Raw genomic sequence first — 21,157 nt, 5'->3', positions numbered from 1 at the left:
TACCCCTGCAGTGTTCTCTCCATGTTGTTGCAGGTGAGAAGTGGGGAAATTGACTAGGCCTGTGGCCCTGTGGCCCATGGACAATATGGACTGGGCAGTGTCCCTTGAACTGTACATATGTATATGCCATTAGTTTGATTTTTCGTATTTCTACCATATTTATATTATTACACTCACTTTTCATCAATTCCTGTAGTCCTCACATTTTTCCTGAGGGGTACGAGGAATAATGCAATCTGATTGTGTGTATGGTGTTGGGGGGGGGGGTGTTGTGCGTGTGTGTCACTCTCTTTTTCCTCTCCCTTGTGTGCTAGACAGCTGTACTCACTGTGGTCGTCTTCGCCGTCGTTGGTGTTTGTGGTGGAGCAGGACGTAGAAGAGCATGGGGAAGATCTGAAGTTCAGGTTTCATGGTGGCGTGGTTGTTCCCTGTGTCTCCCAAGGTGAGTCCTTTCCCTTCTGTGCAGTGTTTCTGCCAGGCTTTTGATGTTGTTGGTACCACCCCGGAAAAGGTGGCGGATTGGGTTGTCACAATATGGTGGGTGGAACATTGACTTTCGACTGGCTGTAGGCGGCTACCGCCGTGTTGGCTGTTATTTTCGCCCTGGTTTTCGGTGTGGTAAAGTGGCTCTCTATCTGAGTTCTCACCACCATGGTCATTATTTGGCGGTAGTTACCGCCAGCCTGTTGGCGGTATTACAGCCACTTTATCACCGACCGCCAGGGTTGTAATGAGGGCCTTAGTGTTGGAAAGTGGATTATTGGTAATGGCAGGTAAGTACCTACACTTAGCAATAGGCCACTAACTCCCACTCGGTTCAGATAGGTCTCAATAAATTAACCCCAGCTCAACCCTTGGTAGTTTGGCAACGAGCGACAAGGCTTAACTTAGGCAACAAAGTGTGTAAAGCATTCAAGTATCACAAAACAGTAAATAAATAAAACACAGGAAAGAGTTTAAAAATCCAAAACCAATTTATAAAAATAGGAAATATTTTTATCTTTATTTGACACCAAGACGAATAAAATCAGATGAGGGTACCCAGAGATATTAATTTGTAAAGAATTAGGCCCTCATTACAACCCTGGCGGTCGGTGTTAAAGCGGTGGTAAAACCGGCAACAGGCCGGCGGAAAATAAAATGGAATCACGACCGTGGCGGAAACCGCCAACATAGACAGCCACTTTAACACTCCGACCGCAAAGGCGATACAAACATACACCGCGGCGGTAACCGCCAACAGACAGGCGGAGGACAATGTACCATCCTCAGAATTACAACAGTCCAATCCGCACCTTTTCCGGGGCGAATTCACAGCGAACAAAAACACAGTGGAAACAGGACTTGGAAGGGAAAACGCTCACCTCTACACACCCCACGAAGAACCGGGACGCCATGGAACCCGAGCTCCAGATTCTTCCAGCCTTTATCTTCCTGCTAATCTACCAGGAACACGAACGCCGGCGGCGAAGACCACAGTGAGTACTGCACCTACGACACAGGGGAGGGGGAGGGAAAAGAGAGTGACACACACACGCAACATACAAAACTCCCACCCCCACCCTCACTCACAACAACACACACACTAATACATCATGATACATTACAGTTACATCCCCCAACCCCACTGGAAGAATGCAAGGACAAAAGGAAATGAGTCGAATGATTGTAATATATTCAAAGACATGAATCAAAAATATATACATATACAAAGATATTCACACTATAAACAAATATATACACCAAGAATACAAGTCCAAGGGATTCCACCATCATAGTCTGCGGACCACTGGGCCCAAAATGCATGGGCGAGGCCCACACTCAATACCCGAACAAGACGGAGAGAACACTGCTGGGGCATCAGATAGAAATAAAGCAGGCACCTCAGGGGGAAGGGAAGGGGGGGCACCTCAGCCGGATGAGTGCACAACGCCAGATCCAAGAGGGGGTTCCATGCCCACTGCTTTATCCTGGGGAGTGCAAAGCCACAGTCTCTCAAGTCTCTACGGTGGGTGGTTTGTCCACTGTTCAATCCTGGGGAGTGCAAAGCCACAGTCTCTCAAGTCTCTACATTGGGTGGTTTGCCCACTGCTGCATCCTGGGGAGTGCAAAGCCACAGTCTCTCAAGTCTCTACAGTGAGTGTTCTGCCCACTGTTCAATCCTGGGGAGTGCAAAGCCACAGTCTCTCAAGTCTCTACAGTGGATGGTTTGCCCACTGCTGCATCCTGGGGAGTGCAAAGCCACAGTCTCTCAAGTCTCTACAGTGGGTGGTTTGCCCACTGCTGCATCCTGGGGAGTGCAAAGCCACAGTCTCTCAATTCTCTACAGTGGGTGCTTTGCCCACTGTTCTATCCTGGGGAGTGCAAAGCCACAGTCTCTCAAGTGGATAACAGTCTCCACTGGTTCTGGAGGGGGCTTTGTGCCCAGAGTGCTTCATCCTGCCAAGGACAGAGGTAGTGGATTTGAATCTCCACTGGTTCTGGAGGGGGCTTTATGCCCAGAGTGCTTCATCCTGCCAAGGACTGGGGTAGTGGATGTGAATCTCCACTGTTTTCTGGAGGGGGCTTTGTGCCCAGAGTGCTTCATCCTGCCAAGGATTGAGGTAGTGGATGCCTTTCTCCACTGGTTCTGGAGGGGGCTTTGTGCCCAGAGTGCTTCATCCTGCCAAGGACTGAGGTAGTGGATGTCATTCTCCACTGGCCCTGTCGGGGTCTTTGTGCCCAGAGTGCTTTATCCTGCCAAGGACTGAGGTAGTGGATGTCATTCTCCACTGGTTCTGGAGGGGGCTTTGTGCCCAGAGTGCTTCATCCTGCTCGTGGCGGCCTCAGTAGCGTCGGAATCTTTGGCGCTCACTGGCCTGCGGTGCTTGTTGCGGCGGTGTCCTGTTCAGCGGTGCTGGTGGCGCCGGTGTCCTTGGCAGCAGAGCTGGTGGCGGCGGTGTCCTGGGCAGCGGTGCTGGTGGTGGCGATGTTCTGGGCAGCGGTGCTGGTGGCGGCGGTGTTCTTGGCAGCCATGCTGGTGGCGGCGGTGTCCTGGGAAGCGGTGCTGGTGGCGGCGGCGTCCTTGGCAGCGGTGCTGGTGGCGGCAGTGTCCTGGGCAGCGGTGCTGGTGGCAGCGGTGTCCTGGGTAGCGGTGCTGGTGGCGGTCTTGTCCGCCGTGCAGATTTTCCCAGGCTTGCAGGTTTTACTGTGCCCCTTCCCTACCTTGGATGGTGGTGCAGCTGTCTCCACACTCCCAACTGTACCCCTGGGAGCGGCTTTGGTGGCAGATTTCTTTACTCTCTCCCGCCGGGCACTGGCCAACTTTTTGTGCTTTACAGGTGGGGGACTGTCCTTGCTCTGGCTCCTTGCCACACTGGCTGCCCTGGTGCCTGGCGCACTCCAGAAGCCGGTTACTACTGGCACCACTGGTCCCGCAGATGTTGTGGCTGAGGTGCTGGGTTGGGACCTGGAGAGGCGGGTCCTAGGAGATTGAAAGGGTGGGGGAGGTGAGGGAAAGAGGTCAAGTTTGGACAGGAAAAGTTTTTGGGGAACACTGGGACGGGTAGATGGAGGGTGTTTGGGAGTGGAGGAAGAGGTAGTGGTTGTAGGAGGTGTATGTTTGGTGACTTTGGGTGAAGGTGCATGGGCTGGAGGCTGTTGTGAGGTGGATGGCTGTTGGGTGGGTGTGTGGCTGCGTTTGTGTACCTTGGGAGGTGGGCTCACAGACACACTGGGGGAGGACACTGGGGATGTGTGAATGGTAGTGGGGGTGGTGAGTGCACGTGAGCTGGGTGTGGTGGTGGGTGTGCTGGTGATGGACGTACAGGCTGACGATGTGCATGCAGGTGTGAGTGGAGACGAGACAGGGAGGGAGGAGGGAGACAAGGAGGAGAGGGGCACAGTGGAGGCAGTGGATGTTGGTGTGTATGCATGTGTATGATGCTTGCGTGAGTGCCTGTGGGATGGGTGGTGCTTATGTTTGCCGGAGCTTCCCTTGTGTGTTGAGGTGTGTGCATGCTAGTCTGATGGTGTGCTTGGGATAGGCTGAGGTACAGGGGTTTGGGTCTGGGTGGAGGAAGTTGGAGGGGGGAGGCTAGAGACAGGGACAATGGAAAGCTCTGAAAAGCTCGCTGTTGGGCTGCCTGACCAGAATGAATGCCCTCCAGGCATGCATTGGTTTGTTGCAACTGCCTCTCTACACCCTGGATGGCATTCAAAATGGTACTGCCTAACAGTGAGGGACCTGAGGAGGTCAATGGCCTCCTCACTGAGGGCAGCAGGGGTGACAGGGGCAGGGGCTGAGGTGTGTGGGGCGAAGGAGATGCCCACCCTCCTGGGTGAGCGGCCACGGGGCAAACGCTGAGGGGCTGCTGGGAGGGCAGTGCTGGTAGGGGGGTGGCAGCTGTACCTGTAGATGCGGGGGCACAGATGGGCCCACCACCGCAAGGGAGCTCCCATCAGAGGAGGAGTCCGTATCTCTGGTCTCAGCTCCTGTCCCTGCCGTGGAGCTCGCCCTCCGTCCCACTGGTGAATTCAGACTCAGTTGTGTCGCCCTCCAGGGCCATGTGGGATGCAGCTCCCTCCTGCTCCGGTGCTACTGCTCCTCCGCCTGATGATGCTAATGCACACAAGAACAGGGAGACCACAAAAAGGGGGGAGAAGACAGAAGAAAGACATGTTGAGTGCATGCAGTACCGCTACCATTGGCGGACACTACAGACACAGAAGCCCCCTGCACTGCGCCGTGCACTTGGAGTTCCCTAATCAATCACAGGGACATGGGTTACAAGGCTATGCCCGATTGCTGCACACATGGATGTCACAGGAGCCTGACTAGGTGTAGTTGGCTCTGTACATAGGTGGGCTGGGGTGCCACAGGGCCTGCCTTAAGAAGGGACCTTGCCTACTAAACTCGCCCTGGCCTAGGGGAACCCACAGCCCACCTCCCCCACCCAGACACCTACAATGTGCACTGAATCAGCAGAATGAGAGTGTACTCACCCCCTTGTGGCTGCTGTGATGCCCTCAAGCGCCCATCCAACTCTGGGCACGCCACCGCCAGGATCCTGAACATCAGGGGGGTCATGGTGCGACGGGCACCCCTCTCAGGTTGGGAGGCCATCCCCAGATGGGCCTCCTGTGTCTTCTTGCTCCACGCTAAATATCCTTCTTCTGGTGGGCACTGACCTACAGGTATAGTACAGGGGAAAAGGAGAAGATATAACTGTCTGCACCGTCACAGTCATTGGCCCGCATCCCTACCCTTGCCATGACGCACATGCACTCACCGTCATTTCATCCACACCACTCCAAACAGGCATTGCCCATATAGCATGCTCACAGTGTACTCACCTGTTTGTCCGGAGGACCATAGAGTAGCGTGTACTGGGGGAGGACCCCATCCACTAGTTTCTCCAACTCCTCCGTGCTGAAGGCAGGGGCCCTTTCCCCAGACACTCGAGCCATTGTCTCTTCCAGACCGAGGTCACAGCAGCACTCGCAGTGTAGGTCCTCTCCTGTCGAAGATCAGGTATCGAGTGATTGAACAGATAGAAAATGGCGGTCACGTCCGCGGCGGTGCGTACCGTCACCGCTGGCGCACATCGTCATTGGCTCCTGGGACCCATAGGGTCCAATGTTAACCAATGCAGCATTGCGCCGCGGTCTTCGACCGGCTACCGCGACGGTGTACAACGCCAGCGCAGTTACCTCACATCCCATTGTCCCACTTTACAGGTCAGGCAGCCGCCATTTCAGGGGCCCACATGGCTTCATTTTCAACTGCGTCACACATACCTAGGCCTAGTCTCAACACACATACAGGCCACCTTTTGTGTATGATTGGTGTTCTGGGTAAACTGTGGGTACGTACCTCTGAGTTGTTTGACTCTGTGCTTGCTGTTGTCCTTCATAGGCACCGTCCGCTGGGACATGTGAGGAGATGGCGGCATCCTCCTGTGTACCGACCGATGGTGGACCTGTCGACAATGGAGGAGCGACATTTGATAATCACCTACATGCTTGACTGTGCCACAATCCAGGAACTGTGTACCCAGTTGGAGCCAGACCTGATGTCAGCAATCCGCCATCCCACAGGAATCCCCCCTCAAGTGCAGGTGCTGTCAGTGCTCAATTTCTTTGCAAGTGGCTCTTTTCAAACAACTGTGGCCATTGTATCAGGGATGTCCCAGCCTATGTTTTCCAACGTATTGTCCAGAGTGTTGTCTGCCCTTCTGAAACACATGCGGAGCTACATCGTTTTCCCTCAGGTGGAGGATTTGCCTACAGTGAAAGGTGATTTCTATGCCCAGGGACATATCCCCAACATCATAGGTGCCATTGATGGGACCCATGTGGCTTTGGTCCCCCCCCCACAGGAGTGAACAGGTGTACAGAAACCGGAACAGTTATCATTCTATGAATGTACACGTGGTATCTCCCATGTGAATGCCATGTTCCCTGGCTCAGAGCATGACGCCTACATCATGCGGAATAGCAGCATCCCTTATGTGATGGGTCAACTCCAGAGGCACCGTGTGTGGCTATTAGGTGAGCAGCTGGAGGCAAGCCAGTGGGAATGGTTGTCTGGGTCTGGGGTTATCCCTCCAGGTTAGTGTGTGTCTAACAGTTGCCCCTCACCATTTGCAGGTGACTCTGGTTACCCCAACCTGTCATGCCTTATGACCCCAGTGAGGAATCCCAGGACCAGGGGAGAGGAACGCTACAATGAGGCCCATGGGCGAACTAGGAGGGTGATCGAGCGGAACTTCGGCCTCCTGAAGGCCAGGTTCAGGTGCCTCCATATGACAGGTGGATCCCTATTTTACTCACCAAAGAAGATGTGCCAGATCATCGTGGCCTGCTGTATGCTTCACAACTTGGCGTTGCGACGCCAGGTGCCTTTTCTGCAGGAGGATGGTGCAGATGGCGGTGTTGTGGCAGCTGTGGAGCCTGTGGACAGTGATGAGGAGGAAGCAGAGGAAGAAGACATGCAGAACAGGGACTCAGTGATCCAGCAGTATTTCCAGTGAAACACAGGTAAGAATACAATCCTGCCTACTACATGTGATTTTACACTACTACCTCTCTCCTGCCTGTCGTTTTCACCCAGTGTATGGTCACTGAGTTGTCACTATTCCTTACGGTTTCACAGATGTGGGTCCCACTGTGTGACATCTGCTTAGATTCCTCATGGACTAGAGCTGTGTGACATAGGTATGTTGACATTACTATTTAAAAAACATTTTGTCACTGTAATTGCTAATACACTATTTCAAAATCACAGACAGACTCCAGATTATTTTGTGTTTTAGGTGTGTTTATTTAAATGCAAAATATTGGAGGGGGTAGTGAAATGGTGAGGGGTGATGGCGGAGGAGTGTCCATGGCAGAGTCTAGTCTATTAGTCTCACAGGTGCATTGCCCTAAAGGGCATAGGAAGTGGAGCTGGGGCAGTTTAAGGATGGACAGGGGGATAAAGTGGGACAGTAGGATGACATTTAGGGTGGTCTCATTTCTTGGCGGGGGTCTTGGCATCGTTCTCTGTCTTTGACCTGGATCTCAGGGACCGTTTACGAGGTGGTTCTCCCTCTGCACGGGGTGGGGTGCTGGTGTGGTGGTCCTAAGGCGGTGCCTCCTGTCCACTAGCGCCGGCGGAGGTGGTGGGCAGTTCATCGTCCATGCTAGTGTCAAGGGCCCCTTGTAGTGCCACAGTGTCCCTCCTGGTGTTGAGTACTTCCTTCAGCACCCCTACGATGGTGCCCAGGGTGGAATTGATGGCTCTGAGTTCCTCCCTGAAGCCCGAATACTGTTCCTCCTGCAGGCGCTGGGTCTCCTGAAACTTGGCCAGTACCGTTGCCATCGTCTCCTGGGAGTGGTGGTAGGCTCCCATGATGTTGGAGAGGGCCTCGTGGAGAGTGGGTTCACTGGGCCTGTCCGCCCCCTGTAGCACAGCAGCCCTCCCAGTTCCCCTGTGTTCCTGGGCCTCCGTCCCCTGGACTGTGTGCCCACTACCACTGTCCCCAGGTCCCTGTTGTTGTTGGGGTGGTGGGTTAGCCTGGGTTCCCTGTAGTGGTGGACACACTGCTGATTGGCATGTCCTGGGGACGGAGGTATGGGCCCGCTGGGTGGGTCCAGTCTATTAGTATCACAGGTGCATTGCCCATATGGGCATAGGAAGTGGAGCTGGGGCAGTTTAATTATGGACAGGGTGACAAAGTGAGACAGTAGGATGACAATCAGGGTGGTCTCATTTCTTGGCGGGGGTCTTGGCATCGTTCTCTGTCTTGTTCCTGGATCTCAGGGACCGTTTGCGGGGTGGTTCTCCGTCTGCAGGGGGTGGGGTGCTGGTGTGGTGGTCCTGTGGTGGGGCGTCCTGTCCACTAGCGCCGGCGGAGGTGGTGGGCAGTTCATCGTCCATGCTAGTGTCAGAGGCCCCTTGTAGTGCCACAGTGTCGTCTCTCCTGGTGTTGAGTACTTCCTTCAGCACCCCTACGATAGTGCCCAGGGTGGAGCTGATGGTTCTGAGTTCCTCCCTGAAGCCCATATACTGTTCCTCCTGCATGCGCTGGGTCTCCTGAAGCTTGGCCAGTACCGTTGCCATCGTCTCCTGGGAGTGGTGGTATGCTCCCATGATGGAGTAGAGGGCCTCGTAGAGAGTGGGTTCCCTTGGCCTGTCCGCCCCCTGTCGCATGGCAGCCCTCCCAGTTCCCCTGTGTTCCAGTGCCTCCGTCCCCTGGACCGTGTGCCCACTGCCACTGCCCCCAGGTCCCTGTTGTGTTGGGGTGGTGGGTTATCCTGGGTTCCCTGTAGTGGTGGACACACAGCTGATTGACGTGTCCTGGGGACGGAGGTATGGGCCCGCTGGGTGGGTGCTGTGCTGGTGTTTCCAGAGGGGGGAAGGTCTGTGGTGGCCTGTGCCTGTGTGAGGGGAACCGACTGTCCAGAGGTCACCGATGGCCCGGGCTGGTGTCTAGATCCAGTTGGACAGAGGTGCTGTCATCACTGTGGGCCTCTGATGTTGGTGGTGTGGACATGTGTGGACCCACCTGTCCGGTGACGTTGGGTAGGGGTCCTGCAGGGGTATAAAAGGATGTTTGTTAAATCTACGTGTGTAATGGTGTGCAATGGGTGGGTGAGCGTGTACCCCAGTGCTAGCATTCCTGTGTGGGAGCTTGTGTGATGGTGGTTTAGGGGGATGTATGGGTATGTGCAGTGGGCATGCTTTAGTGATGGGTGTCCATGCTTTGTTGTTGCATGCAATGCTTGGTGTTAGGATGTGTGGTTTGTGATGTTGGGACATTTGTGAGGAGTTAGAGTGATGGGGTGAGGGTGGGGGTATGTGCTGGCATGCAGGTAGGGTGGGGGATGTAATAGTTAAGATTTGACTTACCAGAGTCCATTCCTGCACCTACTCCTGCAAGGCCCTCAGGATGCAGAATCGCCAAGACCTGCTCCTCCCATGTTGTTAGTTGTGGGGGAGGAGGTGGGGGTCGCCGCCAGTCCGCTGAATCGCCAGGTGGTGTCTTGAGACCACGGAAGGCACCTTCCCCCGTAGGTCGTTCCACCTTTTCCTGATGTCCTCCCGATTTCGTGGGTGTTGTCCCACTGCATTGACCCTGTCCACTATTCTTCGCCATAGCTCCATCTTCCTTGCAATTGAGGTGTGCTGCACCTGTGCTCCGAATAGCTGTGGCTCTACCCAGACGATTTCCTCCACCATGACCCTGAGCTCCTCCTCCGAGAACCTGGGGTGTCTTTGCCATGCCATGGGGTGGTGTAGGTGATGTGTGGGGTGGAGTGTGTGGTGATAAGTGTGGTGATATGTAGTGGTGTGTTGTGTGAGATGCGTGGAAGTTGTGTGGGTGCTGGTGTTGTGTGCCTGTGGATGCTGTTGTTCTTGCTGGTGGTGTCTCTCTCTGGCCTTCTTTCTGAATTTTTGGTAGTAAGGGTTTGTGGGTGATGTGGGTGTGTGTTTTATATTGTAATGGGTGTGTGGGAGTGGTGTGTGTATGTGTCTCAGGTGTGTGTATTTTGGATTGTCCAATGTGGTAGTGTTTTGTAAGAGTGTGTGTATTTTGAGCGCGGCGGTGTGTACCGCCAATGGAATACCGCGGATGAAAGACCGCCGTGTGGATTCGTGTGTCGTGATAGTGTGGGCGTATTTCTGTTGGTGTGACGGTGGAGGATTTGTTTTCGACAGTTTATCACTGACCTTTGGTGTGGCGGACTTGTGTGGGTGTCTGAATTTTGGCGGATTCCGAGATGTGGGTCATAATAGCTGTGGCGGAATTCCGCGGCCGCGGCGGTGTGTTGGCGGTCTTCTGCACGGCGGTAAGCGGCTTTTACCGCCAATGTTGTAATGACCGCCATAGTAACTAAACAGTCTTCCGTGGGGCAAGGGACTAAAACTCGAGGAGAGGACTACTCATTTTTATTTTGGAATGTGGCGGGCCTGCGCTCTAAAAGTAAGAATGAAGACTAGTTAGAATATATTCGATCCTTTTCCTGGGTGAGTTTACAAGAGACTTGGTCCGTGGACCCTACCCACATAAATGGTTTTAGGACACTTCACCCCCCCGCCGTTCCTTGCTCACGGGGCAGGGCAAAAGGTGGGCTGTGTACTTTCATCTCCAACAAGTTCAACTTAATCAAGGATGTAAGACTAATCTCTAATTCATTTTATCAACTGATCACATGTGAACTAAAAATCATCGCACAAATGGTGATCATTAACTTTTACAATAATGTTCCTCAACAAAGTTTTTTTTATGTCTCAAGCTGTTGCAGGAAGATCTGGACCGAGTATGTAACTCAGCGCATAATGAGACTTTTATTGTGTGTGGGGGGGATTTTAATACACATTTGTGTCCTCAATCTGAGGATTTTTTTTTTCTTTTTGGCACGGGTGGAGATGATGACTCATACCATTTTACACATAATTATTATGGTAATTTTGTTTAAATTGTTTAAATTTGATCTCCTTTTGTGCAATAGTTTAAATCATTGTAAACCACAGTTAAAACCCACATTCAATGGCAGACATGCTAACACAATAATTGATTTTATATTATTATCTAATAATTTTACTACTTATGTGTCTGAATATAAAATTCAAGGTGCTTTGTTCAGCGACCACTACCCTCAAAGTTTAAGCATTGTATTGCCCCAAGCCATCACCAAACACAAGGAACCAACGGAGGAGGTAGAGAATATAGAATTGGGAACAAGAAATGGCTACACTATCCGCTGGTCACAGCTTGAGCCTACGCAGTTCATGAAACAATTAATGAGCAAACTCTCTAAAGAGTATGAAATTTGTCTTTCAGACAACATTTGCCCGCAGGCTTGTAATAACGCTTTCACTGCAATAACTACTGGAATTAAAAACTCCCTTACAGTTAGCTTTGGCAAATCTAGACCTTATGTAGGCAAAAGATGGTTTGATAGTGAATGTACTCAAGCCTATAAAAATCTTAAACAGTGCTTACACAGACAAAACCCTGATAGACATGGCATCAGCCTTCGGAGGAAGGAGTATAAAGATGCTATAAGAAGAAGAAAACAGAATTTAAAAAACGAGGCTTGGCATTCTCTTCATGAAGCAAGCCTTCGGAATGACAACGCAAAATTTTGGAAAATTGTAAACTCTCCTCTTCTGTGTGATGGAACATTACCATCAATTGAAATAGCCATTACTGAAGAGGATTGGGTTTCTTTTTTCTCTAGTATATATTCCGCTAAAGATTTGGTCTTGGAACCAAACTCTCTGAGACCAGTTTCTCAATCTATTTCTCCACCATTTAGCCTAAATGAGGTTATAGATGCAATTAACGCTAGCAAAAGCGGGAAAGCGCTGGGCCCAGATGGAGTCCCAATTGATATTTACAAGTCGAACGTTTCACTTTGGGGCCCACTATTAACTCAAGTGTTACGTGCCTGCTGTGCCACAGTCTTTATAACGACCTGGGCCGAGTCCATCATTGTTCCTATCTTCAAAAAGGGAGATCGTCAAAATCCTGCATGCTACCGCCCAATCTCTCTGCTTGATACTCTTGCAAAGATTGCTGGACGAATTGTTTTAAACAGGCTACGAGATTGGACGGAAGAAAACAATATCCTTTCGGACTTGCAATATGGCTTTAGAGCTGGAATAGGGACCATGGAGCAGGCTCTGAACTTAGACATTATACTTGGTAAATACATGAGGGCCAAGGCCGGAGCCTTATATTTAGTGTTTGTCGACCTGACTTCAGCATTTGACTGTGTGGTCCACAGTAAAATATGGCCTATTTTATTGGACATGGGGGTAGACCTAACTATTGTTAATTTTATTAGGGAACTATATGCTGGAGCGAAAGCCAAGGTGCGTTATGGGCTTCAGGGTGAATGCACCTCAGCCTGGCAAGGCTGCGTACTAGTGCCACTACTGTTTGCCTTATATATTAATAAATTAGAGGGGGTATTATCTGATGCTTGCAGTGACCTCCCACAAGTTGGTTCTCGAAAGATCCCAGCACTCCTGTACGCGGATGATGCCGTTTTGATGGCCCGCACCCCACTAGTATTGCAGAGGCTACTTACAACCTTTGATAAGTATATGGAAGCCTTAGGTCTCACAATCAACCATTCTAAAACCTTCTCAATGACATGTGGTAGAAATTCTATAAAGAAACCTCAGATTATGCTAAAAGGTACGAAACTAGACGATACAGGAACCTTTTCATATTTAGGCATTACGTTCGATAATGAAGGGACATGGTCACAAGCGATAAAATCAAGGAAGCTGTCATTCATTAAAACTATCATGGCTGTAAAAAAAAAAAATTTAAAGGTTGGTAGAGCAATTCCCAAAGATATGATGATATTGTACAATGCAAAATGTGTTTCTCTTGCATTGTACGGGGCAGGACTCTGGGGATATAGGAACTGCAACAACCTACAGCTAGTTGAAAATGATTTTTTAAAGTTTATTTTAAGCGCTCCAAAATCTACCCCTACACTGGCATGCCATATGGAATTGGGGGTATCATACCTTATAGATTTAATTCGTATCCAACCAATCCTACTATGGCATAAAATATGGACTTCTGATTCCGCTAAGCTGAATAGGGCCATCATAGAAGATGCAATGGCATTATCTTATCCGCTGAAATTTCCATGGCTTAATTATATAAAGATTTTTTTTACAGAGCTGGGCCATTCTGAGTCGTATTCCACCCCGGTAAAACTGGAAAAATTTCCAGGAAAGAACTGAAAAATATTTGTCTTACTCACCTGGCCGATATAAGATGGGCCACTGAGGAGAGGAAACCCAGCGTAATGAGGAATTTCATGTTGCAACAAACAGATGGCATGGAACCATATTTGAGTAATGTACTGAATCCAAGGCATCGGTTTGTCCTTACGCGCCTAAGATTAGAGATTTTCCATCGTCTTGTTAGCTTCCCGTGTATTAATGATTGGACCCCTGTCTTGGTAAAATGTCCCTGTGACTTAGTGTCTGAGCAAAGTACAATACACATTCTCTTTTTTTTGTAAATTGTATGCTGTCTTAAGGAAAGCGTTTGTGATTCCATTTTTAAAATCAAAGCATTTTAAACAATGTCGCCCTGCCTTTTATTACCTCCTGTCCTTACCATCAATTATGATTTGCAATGGAATAGCTTTATTTTTATGTGCAGTGATGAAGGCTAGACCATATTATCAACTTACCTAGATAGGGTTTTCTTATTTGTACACATTTTAAATGTATTTTATTAATGACAATAGTTTTTGTTTCAAAACATACTCTTATACTGAGTTTTTCTGTCATGTTTTTGAACTGTGGCTTTTATGTGAATTTATTTAACTCCTTGTAACGTAATCTCGCTACACGGCCCTTTTAGGTACGGTCTGACTTACTTGTGTTTTCATATTATTTTTTAAGTGATGTTTTTAATATGAATTATCTGCTTTTATGATTGTTCCATTCAATCGAATAAAGTATTTTTGATGATTTTGATGATGACCCCATTAGTGTTTTTTAGCGCACAGAAACGAATAGCGCCAATCTGGTCATCTGGTCGCACCTCGACCAGGACAAAGTCAAAGTTTAAGTCCAACCGCGATGGAGCCCTGCTCGGCTACAACAAGCGGGAGGCCTCGTCAAAAGTTTACCTTTGGAATTAGTCGTTTTCTTAAAGATTTTCTTCAGTGGGATGAAGTAGCCATTCCGATCCGACCTCCCAGGAGCCCTTCCTCGGATACCCATCGCAACAGACCTCGGTGAAGATTTCTACGTTCCGACTTAGATGACTTTTTGAGACCAAAATCCTTTGATGGGGCCAAACCTGAATCCTGATCTGACACCCCTGGAGCCCTCTCAGGATACACTCCACAGGAGGTCAGAATCAACTTTATACTTTCGGAGTGAATCACTTTTTTGGAGATTTTCTTCAGCAGGATGAACCTGCAAGTCAGGCCGGGTCGCGGTTGAGGCAAGCTGGCTAGACTCACTGGGTCAGTCCCTCTATGGAGCTTTTTCCAAAAAGTTCACCAGTTTCCTCCAAACTTCTGGATCTTCTTCCAGAAGTTCTTTGAAGGTCCTTTAGAAGTCCACAGCTCACCCCAAGGTTCCAGAAGCTCTGACTTGCACCTTGAGGGTGCGGAGTCCAACTCCCAGAATGCACCAGGCTCTAAAGCCAAAATGGCCACTGGACAGTGGTCAGCTGGTCAGTTCCTTCAGGATTTGATGCAGGGGACTCTGGTTAGCTATTTTTCACATGTAGCAAACAAGGAGTCCGTCCTTGAACCAGTTGAAGCCAGGTAAAGTCATTCCTGTGGTGAAGCCCAAGTGTGCATCTGGTGCAGTCCTTCAGAGTGCAGTGTCCAGGTGCAGGTCAGGGGTCCAGCAGGGCAGCCCTTCTTCTTCTGATGTTCTTCCTTGTAGGGATCTGAGGTGTGGGTGCAGCTCTGCCATACTTATCCTTGCTCCTGGGTGAGAAACGGGGGGGCTTGGGTATCCAATCACAGGCAGACTCCTTCCACCTTTGATGACCACTTACTGAGAAGTGTGGCAAAAAACAATCCCAGGGAGCAACATTCCTCACAAATCCAACATGGCAGAAAATGATTTTTGGAGGTTAGATCTGGCTGAGCCCACCCACTGGTGTGGCTAAAAATCCTAAACATACCCCTCTCATGCCCTCTCCTAATCTAATCAAGAGGGCACCTAATTGTCTGGGGTTGCAGGATGTGAGGGAGGTGCTGGGCTGCTTTAAATGTCCTTCCCTGCCTTTGAAGACCAATTTGGCTGCCTTCCCCCTTCCTGCTTCCCCATCTGCTGATGCAGATCTCCTCCCACAGCCACATTCAGCCCAGGCCACTCCACACCTCATCAAGGCAGCCTGCCTAGGCTGCCAGAGGCTGGCCAATCAGGGAAGGGCACTACTCAGCTGAAGTGGGCAACTTTCAGGTCTAGTTTTATAACTCTTTACCTGAACTAGTTAAATCCAACAATTGTAAGTTGTGGGATTTATTATAACAATTAATTTGATACCAAACTCAAGGAATCTGACACTTAAGGGGACTTTGTTAATTAAAATACATTCTAACAATTTTAGCCTGTGGAGTCCATTCACTACAGTGAGGGAAAACACACTTGGCTATTTTACCTCACCAGGGCTTATAAAACAATTTTTGTAAGGTTCCTGCTTATAGTTACATGGCACCCAACCCTAGGGGCACATCAGACACCTTAGGGGTGACTTATTTCTAAAAATAAGGTTGTTTCAAACTTTGGAAATACTTTTAATTCCAAAGTTGAATTTGCACATAACTATAGTTAAAAGCAGCCAGCAAGACAGGCCTGCCTTTAAATTGGTACTGGGCACCAATGGGTGCACTACCTATGCTGGGGTCCCTAAACCTACTTGCCCTACCATATACTAGGGACTTATAGGTCGGTTTAGACTGCCAATTATAATTAACTTAATTTGCATATCCACTTTACACAGAGCACTGGCCCTGGGACTGGTGAGCAGTACCCAGGGCACAGACAAGAGTTAGTAACCACCAGTATCTGTCCAAAAAGTTTGGGGGTGACCAGGGCAAAATGGAGGACTTTCCTACATTTAGTCCTCTTTCTACATCAATGGCTGTCTCTGATTTTTTATTCGTAAAATCTGGGCACCATAACTAATTAAAATGTCCTACTGTCTATACACATGTACAATATTTCCTGAATGTTGGCCTCCATCCAGTGTGCGGTGAGTCTGCCTCATGTCACAGAGACTCCACCGGTCTCCACACATGGAGCCAAGACTTTGTAGTTAGGTAGAGAACTCCACCTACCGAAAAAAAATGAAATGTCATACGGGAAAAGGAAGTCAACCATTTTGAATTCATTCTGAGCCATCTTCAGCTTAGAGAAGCATCCTCCTCCATCCTGCTGCTTCTTGAAACATTCTTGCCCCTAGCATGGCTGAGGGAATTGAAGAAAAGGTACCCCCCTTCGAGGAAACAGAATTGAACATCATTTTTAGGGGTACTTGCAAAGTACCTTCAGCTTTAGGGGAGATCAGATAGCCTGCTAAAGCTGGGCATGCCCAACTATGGTGGGACTTTGCCACACGCTACACTGCAGTAGGTATGTACAACAGGCGTGGCAAAATGTGCCACAAATGCTGGAAGGGCCTGCATCCCTGGGCCCACGTAAAGGCCCAGGACATTATGGGCGTGTCCTTTCAGCCACACACATGGCATCTCAGCATGACCCCACTGTAACGGAGAGTCCTACAAGCTGCCTGACTGACCCTTGATGCTCAGCTGGAAGTTTGAACAGCAGAGAGACTATAAGTACATGTACCTTGTTATTTGTTAATAGTTTGAAGTGAGTGGTGAGAGAGATACCCTGTCAAAGTTCCATGCATTAGTATTTAATTCTTCTCAGCGTTTCTACAAGGAACTCTAGGAGTTGTATTTCTCATTTCACAAATGAGTATCATTGTATTGCAAGTACATTTCTTGCATACAAAATACTGGGAATGGCATAACTTATACATAGTAGTACTAAATAAGCAGATATGCTTTGTAGTGTGCTGCATACACACTTCTTTATTATAAGGGAAACAGTCGCTGTACCCAGGTAAAATTCTGAAGTTCCCTTGAATATATATATTTTTTAAATATATCTTTTTTTAATTAACTTCCAAATACTTTAAATGTATGATAATTTCTCTTTTTTGTGAATTATTTTATTATGTTACATCTATTACTTGAGAGAATATTCATTAGTTAAGTCAAGGTACTACAATGTCAGCAATTGGTATACTGTTGCTTTTATTCATGGGTATTTGTTTAACCATATATATATTTGTTTAATTACACTCTTCAAGGGACTTGGCTGGCTTAGCAACATGCCACCAGGACTAGATGCAGGAAGGAAGATAGTCAGATCACAGACTGGCACACCAGCATGACACCACAGGTGGGGAGGAAGGGGAACCCAACACCGGTGAGGGCAGTGGTCCTGCACAGGGTCCTACAGAGGCATACTCTGCAACTACTTCTCCTCCCAGTGCCTACCTAAAAGAACATGAGTTAAAGGAGACATCTGCACCCACAGCCCACTTGTGAGCCCAAACCTGTGCCTTCTGTGTCTTTTCCTGTGGCTGCACTCCAGGGAGTGATGACGGCCATAGAGGAGACTATGGCCATCATTACAACTGTGGCGGTAAATGCAGCCTAGCGCTGTGCTGACAGCCGACAAGATCCCGTGACCGCAGCGGTATTCCGCTACGGGTATTGTGACCGACACTGAGAAATCTGCCATTATACAGACACCCACACAAGCCCGTCAGACCAAAGGTCAGCGATAGCAAAACCCATACCGTCACACCAATAGGAATACACCCACAGCATCACGACGCACGAATCGACGCGGCGGTCTTTCAACCGCAGAAAACTATTGGCGGTACACACCGCCGCGCTCAAAATATACACACATTTACAAAACACCACCACATTGGACACTTCAAACTACACACACCTGACACATATACACACACTACACCCACACACTCATACCACTATAAAACACACACCCACATTACCCACAACCCCTTACAGCAAAAAAAACGATAGCATACAGAGAGAGACAAGGCAGGAGCACCCACTCAATCAGAGGCACAGAACACCATCACCCCTACACCATCCACGCACATCACAGCATACACCTCAACACATCACCTCACACATCACCCCACACACCCTCACACATATCACTCTCACCACATCCATGGTACCACAAAGACACCCCAGGTTTTCTGAGGAGGAGCTAAGGGTAATGGTGGAGGAAATCATCTGGGTAGAGCCACCGCTTTTCGGATCACAGGTGCAGCAGACGTCCATAGCTAGGAAGATGGAGCTATGGCGTAGAATAGTGGACAGGGTCAACACTGTGGGACAGCACCCCAGAACAAGGGATGACATCAGGAAGAGGTGGAACGCCCTACGGGGGAAGGTGCGTTCCGTGGTAGCAAGACACCAGATAGCCGTACAGCGGTCTGGTGGTGGACCCCCACCTCCTCCCCCACAACTAACAACGTGGGAGGAGCAAGTCTTGGCAATAATGCATCCTGAGGGCCTCGCAGAAGTCGCAGGAGGACTGGACTCTGGTAAGTCATATTTTTACTATTATATTCCCCACTCTACCTGCAGGCCATCACATACACCCATCCTTAACCTCACCCCCATCACTCAATCACCTCACATATACCCCACCATCACAACCCACCCATCCCAATACCAAGCCCTGCATGCAACATCAATGCATGGACCCCCATCACAGACCTGCATGGACACCCATCACCACAGCCTGCCCAGTAAATCACCACTCACACAAGGCCAAGCTGACAGGGAAATCACAATCATACAGGGAAAAACACCCATGCACAATATGGCCCACGCAGATACAATAACACTGCATTTCAATCCCCCCAGGACCCATACTCAACGTCACCGGAGAGGAGGTGCCAGCTACATCCAGTCCCCCCACAGAAGAGGCCCACAGTGACGACAGCAGCTCTGCACGCCTGGATCTCGATGACCAGCATGGCCCATCTGGTACCTCTGGACAGTTGGGTCCCCTGCCACAGACCCAACCCACCACAGAGCCTCCCCTCCCAGGAAACACCAGCACAGCACCCACCCAGCAGGCCCATGCCACTGTCCCCATGACACGTCACTCAGCAGTGTGTCCACCACTACAGGGACCCCAGGCCACCCCACAAACACAGGACGATCAGGGACCTGGGGTCAGTGGGCACACGGTTCAGGGGACAGAGACACAGGACAACAGGACAACAGGGAAGCTGGGAGGACTGCTAAACTGAGGAACAGCCATCCACCTCCGCCGGTGCTAGTGGACAGGAGGCCTCGCCACAAGACCAACAGGTCACCAGCACCCCACCCCCTGCAGAAGGAGAACCAACCAGCAAACAGTCCCTGAGATCCAGGCAGAAGACAGAGAACATTGCCAAGACCCCGCCAAGAAATAAAACTCTCCTGATTGTCACCCTTTTGTCCCACACTGTCACCCTGTCCACCTTGAACTGCCATTAATCCCCTTCCTATGCCCCATTGGACAATGCACCTGTGATACCAAGAGACAGGACTCTACCCTGCACTTCCTTCCACCATCAGCCCAGCCCCTTGCACCACCCTTCTACTTATGAGCACCTAAATAAACACCCTTGGAACAAATACCAATCTGGAGTCTGTCAAATTATTCAAATATGTATTAGTACAACATTATCAAAGCATTGCAACTCAAAAGTACAGTGAAGTATACTTTAGGATGACTTCTGGTGGGCAGCAGTACACATAGCAGGAGCCAGAGTGGGGCACAGAGACCTGAAAATGGAGATGGCAAAGGGTACAGTCAATGGCTATAGACATAGGGAACCAGGCTGCCTTGTACAATGTCCAACAGATAACTGAAATGTTAAGTGAAGTTACAGTGTCTTACCAGTGTGTCACTGGAAGTACGCCGAATAATATTGGTTCTGTTGGCAACATCTTCTTCCTCTGCCTCCTATTCCTCACTGTCCACAGGCTCTACCACTGCCACAAGACAATCTCCAGGCACATTCTCCTGCAGAAAAGGCACCTGGCATCTCAAGGCCAGGTTGTGCAACATGCAACATGCAACAATGATCTGGCACACCTTCTTGGGTGAATAGTACAGGGAGCCACCTCTCAAGTGAAGGCACCGGAACCTGGCCTTCAGGAGGCCGAAGGTTCTTTCTATAATCCTACTTGAACGCCCGTGTGCCCCATTGTAACGTTCCTCTGCCCTTGTCCTGGCATTCCTCACTGGTGTCAGTAACCATGAGAGGTTGGGGTAACCAGAGTCACCTGCAAATATCAAGGAACAACTGTTAGACACACACTAACCCTTAGGGACAACCCCATACCCAGACACCTGCTCATACTGTGTGGGGACCTTTGGCTTACCTATTAGCCACACCCGGTGTCTCTGGAGTTGGCCCATCACATACAGGATGCTGCTATTGCTCAAGATATAGGCGTCATGCACAGAGCCAGGAAATTTGGCATTCACATGGGAGAGGTACTGGTCCTCCAAACACACCATCTGGACATTCATTGAGTGATGGCTTTTTCTATTCCTGTAAACTTGTTCATTTCTCCGGGGGGGGACAAATGCCACATGTGTACCATCAATTGCACAAATGATGTTGGGGATATGTCCCAGGGCATAAAAGTCAGCTTTTACTGTGGCCAAATCCTCCACCTGGGGGAACACGATGTAGCTGCACATGTGTTTAAGCAGGGCAGACAACACTCTGGTCAATACATTGGAGAACATTGGCTGAGACATCCCTGATGCCATGGCCACTGTTATTTGAAAGGAACCACTTGCCAAGAAATGGAGCACTGACAAGACCTGCACTAGAGGGGGGATACCTGTATGTTGGCGGATAGCAGACATCAGGTCTGGCTCCAATAGGGCACACAGTTCTTGGATTGTGACACGATCAAGTCTGTGGGTAATGATAATATGTCTGTCCTCCATTGTCGCTAGGTCCACCAAGGGTCTGTACACTGGAGGATGCCGCCATCCCATATTCTGCCTCAGCGTTTAAAGCCTATGGAAGAGAACGGTGAGCAGAGG

Source organism: Pleurodeles waltl, chromosome 5, assembly GCF_031143425.1.
Source record: "Pleurodeles waltl isolate 20211129_DDA chromosome 5, aPleWal1.hap1.20221129, whole genome shotgun sequence".
NCBI classification, from domain to species: Eukaryota; Metazoa; Chordata; class Amphibia; order Caudata; family Salamandridae; genus Pleurodeles; species Pleurodeles waltl.
Note: the sequence above shows the minus strand (reverse complement) of the source record.